Source organism: Micrasema longulum, unplaced genomic scaffold, assembly GCF_059751315.1.
Source record: "Micrasema longulum isolate JH-2025_06_02 unplaced genomic scaffold, ASM5975131v1 h1tg000287l, whole genome shotgun sequence".
NCBI classification, from domain to species: Eukaryota; Metazoa; Arthropoda; class Insecta; order Trichoptera; family Brachycentridae; genus Micrasema; species Micrasema longulum.
The window spans coordinates 309852-328568 of NW_028277491.1; the positions used below are offsets into that span (position 1 = coordinate 309852).

General features: G+C 32.1%; 1 protein-coding gene across 4 annotated transcripts in view; it reads left to right on the forward strand.

The window, feature by feature from the left end:
- Positions 1–18717, forward strand: part of Hil (peptidase hillarin) — a 168768-nt gene that overhangs the window by 126736 nt on the left and 23315 nt on the right. The gene's annotated exons all lie outside the window — the stretch shown is intronic.

The following is an 18717-nucleotide window of genomic DNA, read 5'->3' on the forward strand; positions in this document are numbered from 1 at the left end:
TTTGTTGATCCGGAATATAAAAAAAAGAGTTTCCCACACTCACAACACTAGATTAAAAACTAAGGGCTCCCTTTTTGTTCCCTGAATTACAAATTACTTCGGAGAGCGAATATTAAATTGCGTTGTTCCAAGATTGTTTAATGATCTCCCACAAACCATCATTAACATAAAAGATCTTCAAATGAAAAAAAAAGAACTGAAGAAATATCTTTTAGATACTTTTAGTGCCTGTTTATAAATAAAATTGTAAAATATAAAAAAATAAATGTATTATAAACCTGTCATAAAAAAAATGTGTCCCACCGAAAAGTCTTAAGACTTAGTTAGTAACAAATTCTTATATGTATTTTTTAATTATTAAAAAAACGCTTCTCTGCAGCACTGAAACTGAAAATGTCATTCCATAGTGGGAAAACTTTATTTAATAAAAAAAAAAAAATGCATTTTTGACTGTCCTGCGTTTGTATTTGTCCTTACTTTTTAATGTAGCGGTGTTGTCTCATATTATATTTGAGTGTGTCAGCTTTTGGTGACTGTTATGTCATCGTCTTTTAAGTTACAACGTTAAGTAATAAGAAAATAATTTTAAAAACAGATGAAAATTTACCAAGCCTTTTTTTGTTCATATCAATGACGCTGAATGTATGTAAGAGTTCAAATCTAAAGATCGTGTTTAATTTTAACGGTCCTATTAAATTTAAGCTTACGTTATTAACTGTGACAGACACAGCGCACAGCCACCCAGAGCAACCTACAGTAACGGAGGTACCTGCCTAATACGTAACTAATTTTCGCAACTCCATTCATCGAAAACATGAATGACTTTACTTTCTTATACTCGTGCATGAGTAGGTTACGTTTACTGCGTACGTTCGGAAATGTACAATAAATATTTGGGTTATTTTATTGAATTTTTAATTTTTATTGTAGTACAAAATAAATTATTATGTTTTGACCACTATAAACCTTATATTATTCATCAATGGCCGGGTTTTTTTTCGTGGCCTGAGTCAAAAGAGTCGCAGTGTTCGTCGTATGCTGTTGAAATGAGAGCGAAATACATCGCGTTCCAGGTAAATAGTTTGGGATAGGGTCAAAGCACCAATGAATGACCGTTCAAGGTTCAGCTCGTAGTGAAATCCACATTAAAGGTATAAATTTCATTATCTAAGCGTACAAAATAAAAGAAAAAAATAAATACCCATTAATTTTTCTAAGTACTTTTACTTTTTTATTGAAATACGAGTATTGCAATTATAATTAATATTACTCTAAAAAAATAGCAGAATCACCAGTTAATGACCACTACTACCCCAGTAAAAATAATACTCAGATTTAGTTACATCATTGCATTTTAAAACACCCTAACACATTAGAATATGGATGTATTCAAAGAATTGCATAAGAAATAGCATAAAATAAAATACTTACCACACCTTTCCTTATAAAAACACCATCAATCTCAGAACAATAACGGGAAGACGCACTATTACCTTTTGACAACTCACAGTTCGAAATTGATAGATTTGTTTCTTACCAAAAAATGTGCCCGCCTTCTGCTTAAATTATTTAGTGTCAATTCTTGATGTAATTCCATTGTAATTGTGTAATAACTTATATTTACATATAACTTATTCATTAAAAAATACTTGGTACACTTCCACTTATTTATTTGACCAATTAGCGCTTTCACCCACTAATAAATAAAAAAAAAACATAAAAATTTACATGTTGGACATAAAGGCCAAAAGATATATAGATTAGAAATTTTAGAAATAAATAGAATAAAAATATATATATAGCGATAGAATTTTAATAAATCAGCAGATAGAATTCAAAAACTCACCCTTATTAGCCCCCTTAGTCGGACCCTGTACATTGCAATAAAACAATAAATGTTCATGATATAATAGAATCTTCTCTTAAAGTACACCGCCAACTCATGTTTCAATAATTTGTCTCACTCTGTTCCATTGAAATATTGCGTATTGTATATTTTTCAACTTATTTTTATATGGACCTCCACTTAAGATAATATTTAGTTTTATATCAATTATCCTTACACTGTATAATATTACATAACCTTTACTTTATGACATTATCTTTTAAACATCAAATATTATTTGACATAACATAAAAATATGCGTTTTATGGAAAATACAATTTGTTTTATTTTTTAAGTTCAAAGTTCAATAATTAATTACTCTTATTAAATGACCATTTACTTATCTACTCTGTTGTCTCAATCAATGTTTTCGCGTGTACCTACTTTAAAATTTTAAAGAAATTCCTTTTTTTAAATATAATAATCTTATTTATGAGTTAGGATTATATTTTTCGCGATATGGCATCATTACGCGGCGATGAAAGTGGGGCAAAGTAGGGGGCTTTTTAGACACAGACCGATTTTTTTAAATATGATTCTACGCTCTTTCTGGACTATTCTTAATTCTATGGTGCTAATATTTAAAAAAAAACATATTTATATTTAAACAATATTTTAAGTTTGTCCAAATTTTTGTAGACAAGTACTGGATTCAACTCCCTGGGGAGCTGTTTATAATTACATATTACAACAGAAATGAAGAACATTTTATATAAGGTAATACAGAATTCTAGGCATCTACAGGGCTTATGACCTGCCAATGGCTAGTTTAAGTGGCCCAACAAACAAACCAGCCATTGACAGGTCATAATCCCTCTAGATGCCTAGACTTCTATATTACCTTCTCTAAAATGTTCTTCATCTCCGTTGTAATATGATAATATTTATATTTAACTAACCCAAACATCAAATAATCTACTTTTGTACTTATCAAATTGTGACATAAAGTGTCAAAGAAATGTCTCTCGTTAACCTTTAAATTGACTTTTTGCTAAAACTGACCATGAACTGTCTCCATTCTTTATACAGAAATTGAAATATTTCTTGAAATAATAAAAATATCCAATCACACAACTTTTACCTTATGGTGACTGAGAATCTATTCCTTATCAATGTTATTTATTCTAACATAAGATGACAGAAGAAAACTACGTTGCGCTTTGATGTATTTTTTTAACCAATGGTGTAAAGTCAAAAAATTAGAACTGAATATTAAAAAATGCAAAATAATGTGATTTCATAGAACAAAGCGACCGATTTCCTTCGAGTACCTAATAGAAAACTCCAAAATTGATGTTGTTAAGTCCATCAGAGATTTAGGAGTTGGATCATAAACTGACATATAACGAGCATATAGATAATACAGTAAATAAATCACTGAAATTACTTGGCTTCATTAACAGAATATCCTCTGATTTTACTAATGTCCATACAATTAAAACTCTTTATTGCTCAACTGTTCGCCCTCTTCTAGAATATGCTTCCGTGGTCTGGTCTCCATTCTATGTCAATCGCATAAATCACATTAAATCAGTCCAACATCGCTTGCTTCGAAAAGTAGCGTGGATGCTTGGACTAGAGGTTATTATTCTTACGCTGATATAGAGTCAATGTTAAATATTTCTAGTCTACAAAAACGTAGAACTAATATTGACTCCATATATATGTTCGGCATACTAAATGGTATAATCGATGTTCCATCATTACTGGGACAAGTAAAATTCAACATTCCGACTCATGGGTTAAGAAACAATAAAGTACTGTTCATCGATCAGCATAGAACAAACTATGGCCTCAATTCTCCAATGACCTGTCTTTGTCGTATTGTTAACTCAAGACAAGATCTGGACTTTTTTGGTTAAAGTTTACGTTATTTAATAGTCCAGATCTTGTCTTGATGTCCCTTATATCAATGCTTCTTTTCTTTTTTTAAATGTTTTAAACTATTCTTTTATTTTAATATTTAAACCCAATAAATTGTAAACATGGAAAATGTCCGTTGATATATAAATTAATAATTATGTTAAATAACATAAATACAGCGAACTATTTGAACTTATGCACTGGGTAAGTTACTCGATGGCGGCTCTCTCTCAGGTAGAAATTAAAAAAAGGAAATCGAATAGATATTTGTAACAAAAAATAAAATGATTTCTTCCAAGTAAAGCTAACATTTTAGTCTGTTTTCAGTGGGATTTAATACACTTATGAGTGTAATGTAATTAGAATCCTGGGCGAGTGTTTTCGACTCGATGATTGCTGTCAGGTAAAACTTCTGAAAATAAAAATCGAGTGGATGTCCGTCTCGCAGTGTAGTGGTTTAGTTTTCCTACCGTGCTTCCCAAGACCAATCCTGGGTTCAATTCCCCAGAATGTCGGCATAAAACATTGTTTTTTTTAGGTGTTTTTACGCTGAATTATTTCATTGTCCCTGGACTGGGGCCCAAAGTGTGACACTGATCACCTTACCTTCCTGTAATAGATTATTAAGATACGTTGCATTTGATTTTTGAATTACCATACCTGCTTGAATTTTTTTTAATTTCTGAGTTTTTTTGGTTAAGTTCAGACAGTGTATTTATTATTCATAAATCTTAAATGCCAATCCAAAAGGGCGTTTGTAATACTGTCAATTGACAAGCCAGTTGGCTTCAAAGAATAAAATAATTTAAAAAAACAATGCAGTGCACTATGCACCGTTGGGTGCGGATAAGTATTTGATGCTGATGATGATAATGATTTAAACAATCTTTCAACATGTCTTTCCTCTTCAAAATTTTAAACAATTTTATCGATAGTCCATATCTCTTGGAGCGTATTTCAATCAATTGTCCCGTAAAGTCAAAACGACACGTTCATTTTTTTATATAATTCATTGCCCAAAAAAAATATGTTCAAAACTCGTTTATTTTAACTCGTCCTTCCTAAACACAGGAATTTCCTAGCTAGTCGGGACCTGAAACAAAGAAACTCCGTACATTTTAAAACTGTGAAATACATAAATAAATAAATAAATTTATCGTAGCTGCTCCAAATTTAATTTACTTTGTCCCCATTTAGATATTTTGAATAAAAAATTTTGTGACTTCAAAAAAAAACTTTTTGAAACACTGTAAAATGAAACATTTGTCAGTGTGTAATAAGTTTATGTTCATTTAATTATGTTTATTTTATTATAATATCTCAATTTCGAATTGGTCAACTATATTATGAGATTTCCTCCCCTCCACTCTATTCCCTCATCCCTTAACCTTGTTACGAGCTCTTTGTTTTTCTCGTGTCTTATATAATATATGATTTTTCTCTTTACTGTGTAACATGTTCTCTCATTATATTTGTGAAAAACTTTAACTGGATGTATGTACTATTTTTTATATTTTGTATTCTTATAGTCATAGAGTTGTTAAACTGTTGTTTTTCCTTAATGAATAAAAAAAAAAAAAAAATAAACAAAAATGCTTTAGTAATTACATAAAATTTCAAGTGCAATTTTTGCTACGGGTGATAGATACTCGTATTTTGTATTATTTAACATTTTGGATAGAATGTGGCAATCATTTTTAAATAACTCTCCAATATCGTCAATGGTGCCATAAGTTAAAAAAAACTGTGTTTTGAGTTAAGTATGACATTTAATAGAATTTGCCAAACTGCCGTAATTAAAAAGTTCATTATAACCGCATGCGGAATGTATAATAGCGTGTCTAACGCGATACTTAGCTATAATCTTTTATAATTTGTCAAGACTGCCATAATACGAAATGTGACAGTCATAGCATAATTATTAAATGTCAAAATTAACAATGAGGAATTTCAGTGCAACGGGAAATCGGATATAAAATATGTTTTCTTACGCGCGTTCAAAATTAGAGCATTTAATTGTATGGCGAAGTTTCTCGAAAATGTGTGAAAAAAAGAATAAAAAATATTTTGAAAAAAAGGACTACTTTAAACGACGTTACTAGCTCTCCGAAATCAACCAGCAACAGAGTGTTGTGATACATTTCTGGTTATTGGGACGCCAACCTACCAATCAGGACAACTCACAGTAGAGAACTTGTGACGTCGCAGTCGGAGTAATTACAAAATCACAAACCTTCAAAAAATCATGGCGTTGATCGTGAATAGGGTGGGTACTATGGTAAACTAATGTTCAAAAATAAGAAAACGTAATTTATCTCTACCATAAAATAGACACTTGTTTTGTGTTTTTTTCTAAAAATGGACGGATACATTTATTTATTTGTTACCATAAGATTTAGAATGCCCCATCGCTGTAGCGTCTCCAATTACCATATCACCCACCCTACATTTTAGATTATTTTTAATCACAGTATAAATATATTGGGTTTTTTTTATAATGATATGTGATCTATAAAAAATAAAGAACCATTTGTTGAACCCAAAAGATAAGAATCCCCTGGAAACGGAAGCTGTTTATAAACTAAGTTGCCAAGGATGTGATAAAGTGTACATAGGACAAACAGGGCGCACAGCAAAGAAAAGTATTGACGGAAAGGAATACAAAAGAGCGTGTAAACTTGGGCATCCTGACAAATCTGCAATGGTGGAACACTTAATAGACACTGAACATTTTTTCGCTTTCGAACCGAAGATTTAGCATAAACCCAGTAATTACAGTGCACGAATAATAAAAGAGGCAATTGAAATACGCACACACCCAAATGACATAAACAAAAACGACGGGCTTAAATTAAACTCAACATAGTTCCTAACATTACATACTACAAAAATGAATAGAAATGTGCCTACAACCGACTGCGACACTGTACAAATTACTTGTACTTAAACACACACTTTTTTGCTACAAAACACTCTTTGCCCTGAAGATGGCTCCTGCAATGGAAGCTGAAACGTCGGAACAAATCCAACTCACACGATATCACACACAAAAGAAACATATTGATAAAAGTGACGCGCCATTCGCAAAAATTGCGAATGTCAAAATCGTTTTTCTCTATTTGACGCATTTAATATTGTGGCTCTCTGAGCGGGAGGGGAGGGCGATGTGTTGTATCAAGTTGTTTTTTATAACCCGATGAAGTGTTTGACGCCTATAACACTTTGAAACTTACAATTAATTTTGACCGACATCTACATAACAACTGTGGTTTATGGATAGAATTTAACGCACATTTTTCTAACTAGTTAAACTTGAAATGGCCTATCACGCCATAACCCTGTGACGGTTGTTAGTTAATCCGTACTTCGCTTTTCCACGATATAGATACTTGAATAGATAATCTTCACTTTCTCTCATATGCTGTAATTTTACACATCCTCTGATGCCTCAATGGACAGAAACTAATCGGAAGATAAAATATAATACATTATATCGTCCCCGTTCAGGCTGAAGTCACTAATCCGAGATACAACATTTTGAGAAATCGCAGTTTGAAAAGTTGGAGACCGAGGAAAAATCAGATGTTTGTGTTTTGGAGGTTTTATATACACAGCATAATTTACTTATGTCTTTTAAATTAATTAATTCCATTGGTAGCTTTTTCCTTATGATACATTAAAAAATATCTGGAAGGTTTTTATGAGGCAAGATGGCTAAAATTTGATTAGATCCAATTTTTTTGCAACAGAGAGGGCAAACATTATTGAGAAGGGAATATAGAAGTCTTTGCATTTACAGGACTTATGACTTATGTTTTAAGTGGTCACTTTACACACCGTAACGTAGGGAGGAAATCCAGCCTATCTGCAAACATTTGGACATACTTAAAACAATAGGAAAAATTAATTATTTATAATCTGGACAATGTCAGCTATAAGAGTCCGCAAAAGGAATGAAATACTCGGCAGTCCGATGGCAGAAGGGATTATCTGAAATTTTCAAGAGACCTAAAATAAGACTTTTATCCACAAACTAAAATATAACAGAGCTACTTTTCAATCATTATTTACCATTTAAAATTACGCGGTTTTTTTTTTCTGTGTGTATGTATTTACTGAAATATTTTTCAAAACTATTAAAAACTAAAAAACCGATAAAATGACCGATAAGGTGACGTTTGCCTCTTAAAGAATATAATTTTACGTTTCAAATGGCATATTTAACTCAAATATGTAATTTTTAGGGCTAGTGACTTGCCTGGACGGCGACGAATATTTTGAAATATGTATATGGAGACACAGGTTCAGTCTCTGGTATCTAGATTAAGAAAACTGTGTTATGTCTTTAGCTCACTCAGAAATATCCTGGACGTTAGCACTCTCAAAAATGTCCGGCATAATTGGCTGGGGAGGTTGCTCGACAATTGTCATGAACCCCCTAATCAAGACGCAAAAACTAATTCTTAGAGTTATGCTTCGGTGTCCTCCGACGTACACATCTTACCCATTATTTCAATTATTAATGGTACTTGATATCCGTCAAATTTATATCAAGAAAGTATTGACAATTTTCTGGCTAGGCGACTACGAGGTTTTCGCGTAACCTAAACTACTTAATACCGAGAACACTTACGATGTTTGCTCGGAGACACTTTTCATATATAGCTCCAAGAGTGTTCAACGTTTTGGATGAACATATTAAGTTCTCCAAAACAACGTCTATATTTAAGATGTAGATCCATATTTGGATTTTATCGAGGGGTAGAGACCACTGTATAAGATTGCTTCTGGAATAAATATATAATATCGATGCTATCTTCATTATTATCCAAATACGTAGATATGTATATCATCTTTGAATAAACTTAAAAGTGATGCATAATTATTTGTAAATATATATTTGAACTTTATAATTATGTTTTTTAAATTACATATTTTGCCATATATGTAGATGTGTTACTATTATTACTTTATTGTATTATTTTGTATTTATTTTTATTATCAATGAATTGAATTTTAAAATTACTATAATTTATTAATAACGTATTGCCATGTATTATTAAATGACTTTTCTGCATTCCATTTTTCGACGTGTATAAATTTTTATTATTTATATTTTTCTATTATTATTTGGTGATTTTTTTTGATTATTTTGTATATTGTTTAATATGTTCACAAGTGTTTTTTATATCTATATAGAAGAGTCTCGACTTAACACGGAATTTTCTAACAAGTCGGGACATAAAAAAATTATAATTGTTCTCTATGATAAAATTGTGTATTTTATGCATTAAATAAAATAAATAATAATTAAATAAAAATGAATAAAACATACACACAATTTTATGGACATATATGTAACAATATCTAACATTGATCAACTTTGTTAAGTACGCAATTGAAGTAATTTTTTTAAAACAAAAAAAATATGGCGTCTTCTATGTAACTTAATCTTTACAAAGATTTCCATTATTATTCAGTTTCCGCACCTAATGGCGCATAAGGCATTACATTGGTACACCAATCGCAGCGTATCTCGTTACACATGTATTTGTTATATGAATGTGATATGATCAAAAACACCTGTCGGGAATCGAACTCGAGACCTCTTGCATGGTTGGCAAGTGTGCTGGCATTATTTATTTAAAAGGGTGTTTTTACACTAGAATATTTCATAGTCGCTGGACTGGCACCTGAACCATAAAACATATCATCTTACTTTCTGTAAAAATAATTCATCGAAACACTGATTTAAAAAAAATTAAATGGTACTATAATGTCACAAGATTTTAAATTTATATCGTACTTTTTGTCAAAATCTTAAATATGGTTATACCGGTTGACATAGTGATGTTCCTCTCTTGATTTTTATTCATTTAATTACCTAGATAAAACTACGAGTATGTGAATAAATTTGATAAATGTTTATAAAACACTTTGATTTATTTTTACTGGGTACCTACATTAAAAAATGTCGGAATGGAAATGCTCATGCCATACAGTTGATAAACATAATCTTGTGATTTATCCATTTATTTCTTAACACCAGTTTTCGTGTGATGGCAGTCATTTGTTAGGCGCAGTGCGTAGAAGGTTGTGAAATTAAAATGGACTCGAGATCTCACGACGCGCGACGTTTATAGTCGAAAAGGCTATAAATCATACTCCCTCCCACATCTCTTTATTTGCCAAAGATAACTATTAATTCTAACCGCATATTAAAATGATAGCAATAAAGTTAAAGATACTACTAGATCAGACTTTCTCAACTACACCCAACTTTAAATCACAAAGCTCAAGTTTTAGTAAAAATTATATTAAAATATAAAAACAATATCAATGAAATAAAATAAAATAAATATACTTGACTCATTTTCGAGATAAGAATGTGTTATCTGGTAGAGCGGGTCGAAAACTGCGATTTTTCTATTATCAAACTCCAAGGTAATTCAATCTTCTTCTTCTTATGGTTCCTCTCCCCGATGGAGGTTGGAAATCATCATTGCGATTCTTACTTTATTGGCAGCTGCTCTGAACAAGGACTGAGTGCTGCAATGGAACCAGTCGCGCAAGTTTTTAAGCCAAGAGATGCGCCTTCTACTTGCATGCGTCTCCCTTCAATCTTTCCCTGTAGAATGACTTGTAAAATTTTATATTTTTCGCCTCTCATCACATGCCCAAAGTACTCAAGTTTTCTTTTCTTTATAGTCTTCAGTACCTCTTTATCTTTTTCCATCCGTCGGAGAACATCATCGTTTCGGACTCTATCCACCCAGGAGATTTTTAATATCCTCCTGTAGCACCACATTTCAAAGGCTTCGATCTTTTTTGAAGTGTTTTGGGTGAGTGTCCACGTTTCGACGCCGTAAAAAAGTACCGAAAAGACGTAACATCGAGTAATGCGCATTCGGAGGTCTAAATTAAAGTCTCTACTGCAAAGAAGGTCACGCATCCTGAAAAAGCAGTCTCGCGCCACCTCTATTCTGACTTTGATCTCTCGCGAGTGATCCCATTTATCATTCAACCAGCATCCTAAATATTTATATTGATGAACTTGCTCAATAAACTGCGCTCCAAGTTTTAAAGTAATTGGGAAAGTTTGTGGCTTTTTCCGAATAACCATACATTTAGTCTTGGAAATATTCATCTCTAGCCCTTTATTCAAACTTGCCGTGTAAACTTTGTCCGATGGTAATTCAATATATGAGGGTATTAAAAGCAAACTTAGAAATCTCCACCAAAAACGGAAAATTAGTTATTGTTGCCAAAATAAACTATACATAAAAACGTACCTACCTAAATAATAGCGTAATTCAAAACCGTCTCTAAATCTTGCATAAACAGATTTCAATTATACTATTTGACACCGCAAACTTAGCATTCTCCATTGAGTTGGAGAAGCATTATTAGAAATCTCACAATACTTTTTTCAAAGTTTTTCGCAAATATCTAAGTAACTCCTACAATGGAGATTTCTAAGTTTGCTTCTGACACCCTCAAATATTAATAATATGGAGTATGATTAACAGTATTACCGACAGAATTGAAAAAAAGAATTACGATTCGGTTGACATCGGAGACATTGGAAGTAAGAAATCAGAAAATTTCTTAAAGATAGTAATCTACATTTGATTGACCATTGAATCATTTTTAAATCTATTTTTTATTTTATTTTTATATTAAAGTAAACTGTCTGTTTTTTTTCTCGTTTGGGCTATAACCGTTTTTCTATTTCTTTATTATTATTTATATTTATTCGATAAACATTTTTCCCGCCACAAATCGGTTTCTTGGGACAGGTATTTTCCCATAGGAACCGATTGCAACATTTTATAGGTACATACTAATATTTCTGGCTTGCCGAACCCTTCACATACTGAGCCTTAGAACGAGCAAAATTTATCAGAAGTTTTTAGTGCCATTTTGTCTTATATGAAATGTATGTATAAATAGATGAATTAAAAAATTAAAAAATTATATTTGAAGGACTAATTTTGTAGTTATTCATTATAATAAAATAAATAAAATTACTTTGTTTTTAACCGCTTATTTTTTTTTCTACCGACCGGTTTCAAAACTATACAAGCTTCTTTTTCAAGGTATACTTAACTTATGAATTCTATCCTATTTTATTCTATCATTTATTATTATTGAACGTATCCATCTCACATTACCATCCTTTCAAGACAAAAATATTTGATTTATAAGTTCCAGTGGCCGCATACTGATAAAATAAAATAGGGTGGAATTTATTAGTTGAGTATACCTTGAGAAATAAGCTTGTATAGCTTTGAAACAGGTCGACAGAAATAAAAAAGTGGTTAAAAACAAAGTTGTTTTATTTATTTTATTTAAATAAAAAAAAATGTTTTTAGGCAAGCAATGCCGGCATTGCTTCTATAGACAGAGCGTCACTGGTATGTATGCGTATGTGTGTATCGTTCAGTGGTTCGTTCGTTCGTTTTTCATATATCCATCTCACTCTAACGCGATCAAAGTCGTATTACGCTCTCGTTCCCGCTACATACGATATGAATGAATTTACGAAACTCAGTAGTTACAGAATAAGGGCTCTGAACACGAGAAGTATTTTTTTATGATATAATATTTTGAAATAATAAATGTTTAGAACTCATGCTCATATTTCTGCATTAACGTAGGAAGGAGTAATCGGTTGCTGTGTAGCAATTTGTAACTGTTGCAAAAAACGTTGGCGAAAGCATAAATATCGACATAAATAAATAAATATATTCAACGTGGGTGCAATAAGGATTACAATGTTTATTCTATCCGGCGGGGTGATCAATTCAACGCTTCATTATTAATATATCAAATAAATTAACTACTTGAAACTGACATTAACGGGTCGTAATGAACATTTTCAATTTATAGCGGACGAGTTTTATTATTTCGGAGGCGGCGAATGGCTTCATTTAGAAACGGGATATTTTCCCTTCTTCTTGGGTGGTGGTACGGCCCAAATCGAGCCTCGGCATTCTTCAACTTTTACCTCTGACTCTGCCAGTCCTCAGCCGCCGTCTTCCAATTCGCGATTTGTAGAAATTGAAGAAGAAGAAAGAAGGAATTTATCTTTTGCTGACTTGTGTGCAGGGCGTCGGTAGAGTGAATTTTTCCTTCAAAATAATATTGATAATAATATAATGCTTTTCTGAATCGACTCCATGCACTCGGCAATAACTATTCCGACGTTGCTGATATTTTTCACATAAAGTATAACTTATATAAATCAACTCTTTCTAATCATTTCAAAGATGGTGAATGGTAATTTGCATTTTTTAGATTTTAGTGCTTTCCATGTTTACTTTTCTATGGGTACTATTGTGTACCATATATGTGTACACTTATTTTTTAAATTACTGTAACTGTTATTATTATTACTATTTTTTTGTTTTTTTTTTTTTTTAGACAAAAGAATTTGATTGTATTTAATATACTTATATATTGTACATCTTTAAGAAAGAAATATATAAATTATTTTCCTTTTAAAATTTTATCTGCACACATTGTTAAATTATTTTTTTATATCTAAATATGTTCTTTATACAAAACTGCTATGTTATATACAGTATTTATGTAACATAATACTTTTAAAATTAATTTTTAAGTTTTTCACATTATATTGAAGTGTTTATATTATTTTTAATATTTATTTATTTATTTATTATATATATACGGCCTAAGCCACAGTTACATGAAGAAACATAAATGCAAGAAACTGAACAAAAAGAACATAAACTATTTAGCAAAGACAAACAAGGGCAAAACAATAATTGTATACAATATATTAAAAAAACGAAAGACCTAAAACTTTGAGCTAAACCATGCCAATCCAACTTCATCCCACACTGTTAAGTCGCGAAGAAATCTACGAAAAGCCGGAAGATCTATCCCAAAAAATTCCAAGTCGTGTGATGAATTGACTAATCTACACATTCTGGACATTGGGGCATAAAAACCAAAGTTTCTCTTAGAAGATTTTATAAATAGCAGATTTTGACTTCTGGTGACACGGTTGGGAACATGAAAAGAAATTGATTGCAACAGAGATGGGACGTCACTTAAAGCATTAAGTATTTTGAAAATGCATATAAGGTCCATCTCAGTTCTATGTCTCTCCAATGAAGACAGATTAAGAGATTGCTCTATTTCAAAATAAGAATAATTACCCCTTTGTAATCCGAGCAACCATGCCACTTTTCTTAAAAAACGGCGTTGGACAGACTCGATATGGTCAATATGAGTCCTGTAGAATGGAGACCAAATAGGAGAAGCGTATTCTAGATGGGGTCGAACTAGTGAGCAATAAAGAGTTTTGATGGTATTAATATTTTTGAAGTCCGCCGTCACTCTATTGATAAAACCGAGAAGTTATGTTATATAAGTTATGTTATGAATATGTATCTTTTTAAGGTAAAAGGCACCCCCGATATAGCTTTTCCCCGTATAAATAACATAAGATTTTGACTTCTACCTCCTTCATTAAATGTTTATATGATAAATCTAGCATATTCGATTTCCAATCAAAATAAATTTTTTTTTTGTGATTTATATCTATAATAAATTTACTTCAATAAAAATTTTAACTGCGTGCCGTGTATATTGATAAATAAATAAATGTGCCGCCTTTGTATGCCGGAATAGTAATATCATCCTTACATCTTCTGTTGATAAAAGAGAGCCGAATTCTTTATTAATATAGATGAGACAAAACCATTAAACCATTTTATTTCAACTAAAAATCAAAACAAACAAATAAAAAATAAAAAAATATTCAAAATGTAAAATACCTGCATAAATTAAGACATATGTAGGTATACTGTATGTATTGAATAAATTTATTATTCAGGAAACGAATACTTAATAAAACTAGTTAAGAATAAACGCCTTCTAGATCAATATATGCGCATATTGCCTACATGCTATTATGCTACGCATCAAGTTATAAGGAAGATACTCGTAACATTGGTATGGATTATGGATAAAATATAAACAAAGCGCCATGATTATTATTTTCAATGAGAGACATACATAAAGCCTTGTCACATTGTTGATCTTATGTGTCATTGTATTATTGTGGACCCACCCACACGACTCTATGAGTCTAAAATATGCAGAACAAAGGTATAATGCAGATTATTTAATAATTTTCAAAATGAATTCATAAAAAAGTATTATCATTTGCACGCTCATAGAAGTTGCTAAATTTAGTTAATTGCTTAGGGCCAGTTGCATCAAAAAATCATATAGAAGTTAAAAATAAAAACAAATAATTTTCTTTAGCTAACTCTGACAAAAACTTAAAACTATTATTTAACTCCTCGTTCATTTTTTTTAATGCAAGCGGAGCTTGTCGAAATTTTCTATTTAAATTCTTTTACTGGGTTTCAAACGCCCTTTGGACTAAAAGCTTTTAAAAATTGATTCGGTTGGCCGAATAAGGGATTATGGCCCAATATTCAACCGCTTGAGAATACAGATAGTGATAATTTCTGTACTTCAGAGGCAGACAGATGCAAATCTAAAAATCAAATGTTCAAAACAAGCCTAAAGAATCTATTTCTCTAAGTAATTTATAGCATTAATTTATATTTTCAGTATCTTAATACATTGGTTCTTTCATTATAAGACTTACATTTTTTCAAAATCAACATGGTCATAAACTGGATTCAAAAATCGAAATGTCATTTCACCAAATTCTGGATTTGCATCCGTCTGCCTCTGAGGTAGAGATTTATTGCGTCCTAGCGGAAAAAGTACAGTTATGTGTGTAAAATAGAACCAGAACTTTAGACGAGTGCTTTCGGCTCAAAAGGTACTCTCGAGTAAAAATCCTGATAAGGGAAATCGAGTGGAGATAAGTCCGCTTCGTAGTGTAATGGTTAGCGCGTTCACCTACCATGATTGAGGCCTTATTTCTTGGTTTCTGGTGACCTTAACATTTTTTTCCTTTTTTGCCGCTCCTTGCCGGTTGACGACCATCATTCTGAATTCATCGCGATCCTAGGCCAGTCTAATGAGCGCTGCTGCATCCGGCACACTGAATCACTGTCTAAGATTTCTGAACCACGATTCTCTTTTCCGTCCCATACCCCGCCTGCTTTCTATCTTTTCTTCCATGATAAGTTGGAGAAGGACATGCTTGTCATTGCGGAATATGTGACCAAAGTATGAGGCTTTTCTTCTTTTGACAGTGGTCAGTAACTCCCTGTTTGTTGATAATGCTTAAAACCGCTTCGTTGGAGACACGATCAGTCTATGAGATCCGAAGCATTTTTCTGTGCAACCAAAGTTCGAAGGCCTCAATTTCGTTTATCATCCCAACCAACCCTCTGCTCTATATAGCATACTGGCAATACTTACGCTTTTACTGCTCTCCGTCTAGTACTAAGTCTCAGTTGCACAAGAGTTCCTACACTTAATAGAAGGTCGCAATCTCAATTCTGCTCTTTATTTCTGAGTCCGGATTCCTTAACTTTAATGTAACAGACATCCGAGACACTCGCATGTTCATTTATTGCACGTCAGTGGGTATGTATTTTTTGAATACTATAATATTTAAGCTTCCAAAGCCGGTCCTGAGCCGATGGCATAATGATTATGCATACGGCAATACAATAAGACCATAGTTTTGTTTTTTGGTTATTAGCTAGTACCTACATAATAATTATGTACATACATTGTATCTACATACACACTATGTTTTAAGCCCATTTTATACTGATCCGAAAAATTATCAACAGATCGATTAGAATTTCGGACAAAAAATCATGTGCCTATTTAATTTTGCACCAACAAGGCAACATTTTCTGTTTTTAAATTATTTAATAACTGCGAATATCTGGCAGAAAATCAGTGGTGAGAGAGTGTTTGCGAAAGTCGATCTTAGTAAATCAATTACGAATAGTCGAAAATCGTAAGTCACAACCGTAGCTACTCGTTGTATGAGTCTTTTTAGTTATCTATAGTCCTTAAAATATAGCTTGATTAGAATGACTTTTGTCAGAAAAAGTGACGACATAACTTTGTACCAACGTCAAAGGAGTTATTTATATTGACACACGAAAAATCATTCGTATCTGGCGTGTTAATGTATTTTTTTAATACAATGCTTGACACATAAATCAACATTAATATATAAAATCAGCTTTAAAACTAAAAAAAGACCAAAATAAACCTAATTATTTAAACTTCTTAGATTTTCACGGCCGTTAAGATGCACAATAAGTTTTTTTGGGTTATTATGCCGTGTGTCGTTCGTACTCTCTACCGACGTTTCGGATCGCGTTACAGCGTCCATCATCAGGGTTGATGCAACATCTTTATTAACGACGTTCTTGTAAGGTTACATCATTTTGCAAAATTGTTAGAGATGGGACAAATTGATCAATGTAAATTGATCGAATAAAAAAATAATTCATTTGATGTTGTTCATGAAAAAAGTATAAATGTCTCATTTTTTGTTAAATAATTGTGTTAAACACACTATAACAGGTTTGTTTTTGCGTTTTTTATATCAATTTTCGGATACAGAGTTTCATGATTGCATGAAATAACTGATAAAATCGATTTGATCAGTGATCAGTAATTTCCCATCACTAATGAAATTAGTTTGACAGCTGTCATTCTAATCAAGCTATGTTTTAAGGACTATAGTGCGGTATTTTTCAACGTTTATGAATACCCGATCCTCTTTCGAGTAGAAAAATATATGGTGACTCCCCCCTCCCCCCAGGACCAACATTTGGCTTGTTTAGGGAGGTCGTATTCACGAGCAATGCAGAGGTTAAATAAAATAAAATTAGATCCTTGTGGAGGGAGAGGGAGGCGTAGCGCCAGATTTCTTAAGAGGGATCGCAGTATCACCTTTTTTCGGACATTTACTATTGGCGTGTCTCTATATTTTCCTTTTTTAATAAATTATTTCTAGCGGGACTTAGGATAATCCAAAAATCAGTTTTCTCTGTTGTCTTCAAACTTACGATATACAAATATAATATTTAATTTCGATACCCGGAAAAGGGTACCGACACAGCGAATTTTATACTGACACTTTTTCTTTTAATAAAACATACCAAATCGTTTCAGTCGCGAAACGTCGATTAGGTAAAATTAATCCGAAGTGCAGTTGTCTTTTTCGCACAGTATTGGGGAGGCATTTGCGAGAGAGTGACAGAAAAACCACACGTTGGAAAATACTTGTCAAGTGTTTTAGGTAGGGTACTTTTTAATTTATAATGAAAACCCCACTTTCGTTATACTTGTTTATCGGTGAGAACTTCTCGCTGCTATCAGTGGCCCTGTTATAGGATCTGTCGGATATACAGATCTGGTGGCTTCCAAAAATAATTTGAAGGCTTTAAAAAAATTTGTAATCATTTCGAAGAATTGATTATGTCCAATCAGTTTAATCCCAATCAGTGAAGAATTCACTTCCCTGTTTTCTCAATCCGATGAAGTGCATATTATGCGCTTCTGTATTATTTTCTTTCAGAACAAAGATGCTAAGGCTACCAGATTACAGAGAGCTTCTTTGGGCAGTTTTTCTCGTTCGGCAACGAGTAACTTTTCCGTGTATGTGGGCACCGCCAAGGAGACTTATGTCTTCAGATGCAGTATGCCAAAAAATAAGAAAAAAAGAGTACCCGTGAAAATTGATTCCATTAACTAAAAAAAGGGGTTCAGCATCATTCCACTGGTAAAAAAATTATAAAAGAAAAAGTTTTTGTATACTCAGTCTTAAAAAATCTTTTCGCCAGCGGATCCATACGAAGTAACCTCAGATCAGTCTTCCCTCATTTCTTCTTTCAAACAAAAGAAAATAAATATAATATGAAAGTAAACAGTGAAATATATATTTTTTTAATAGGTACAACTATACGTGTACTTTAAAATAGGTACAAATACTTAATTAAAGTTTGTTATTATTTGCAATTAGTGTTTTAGCATTT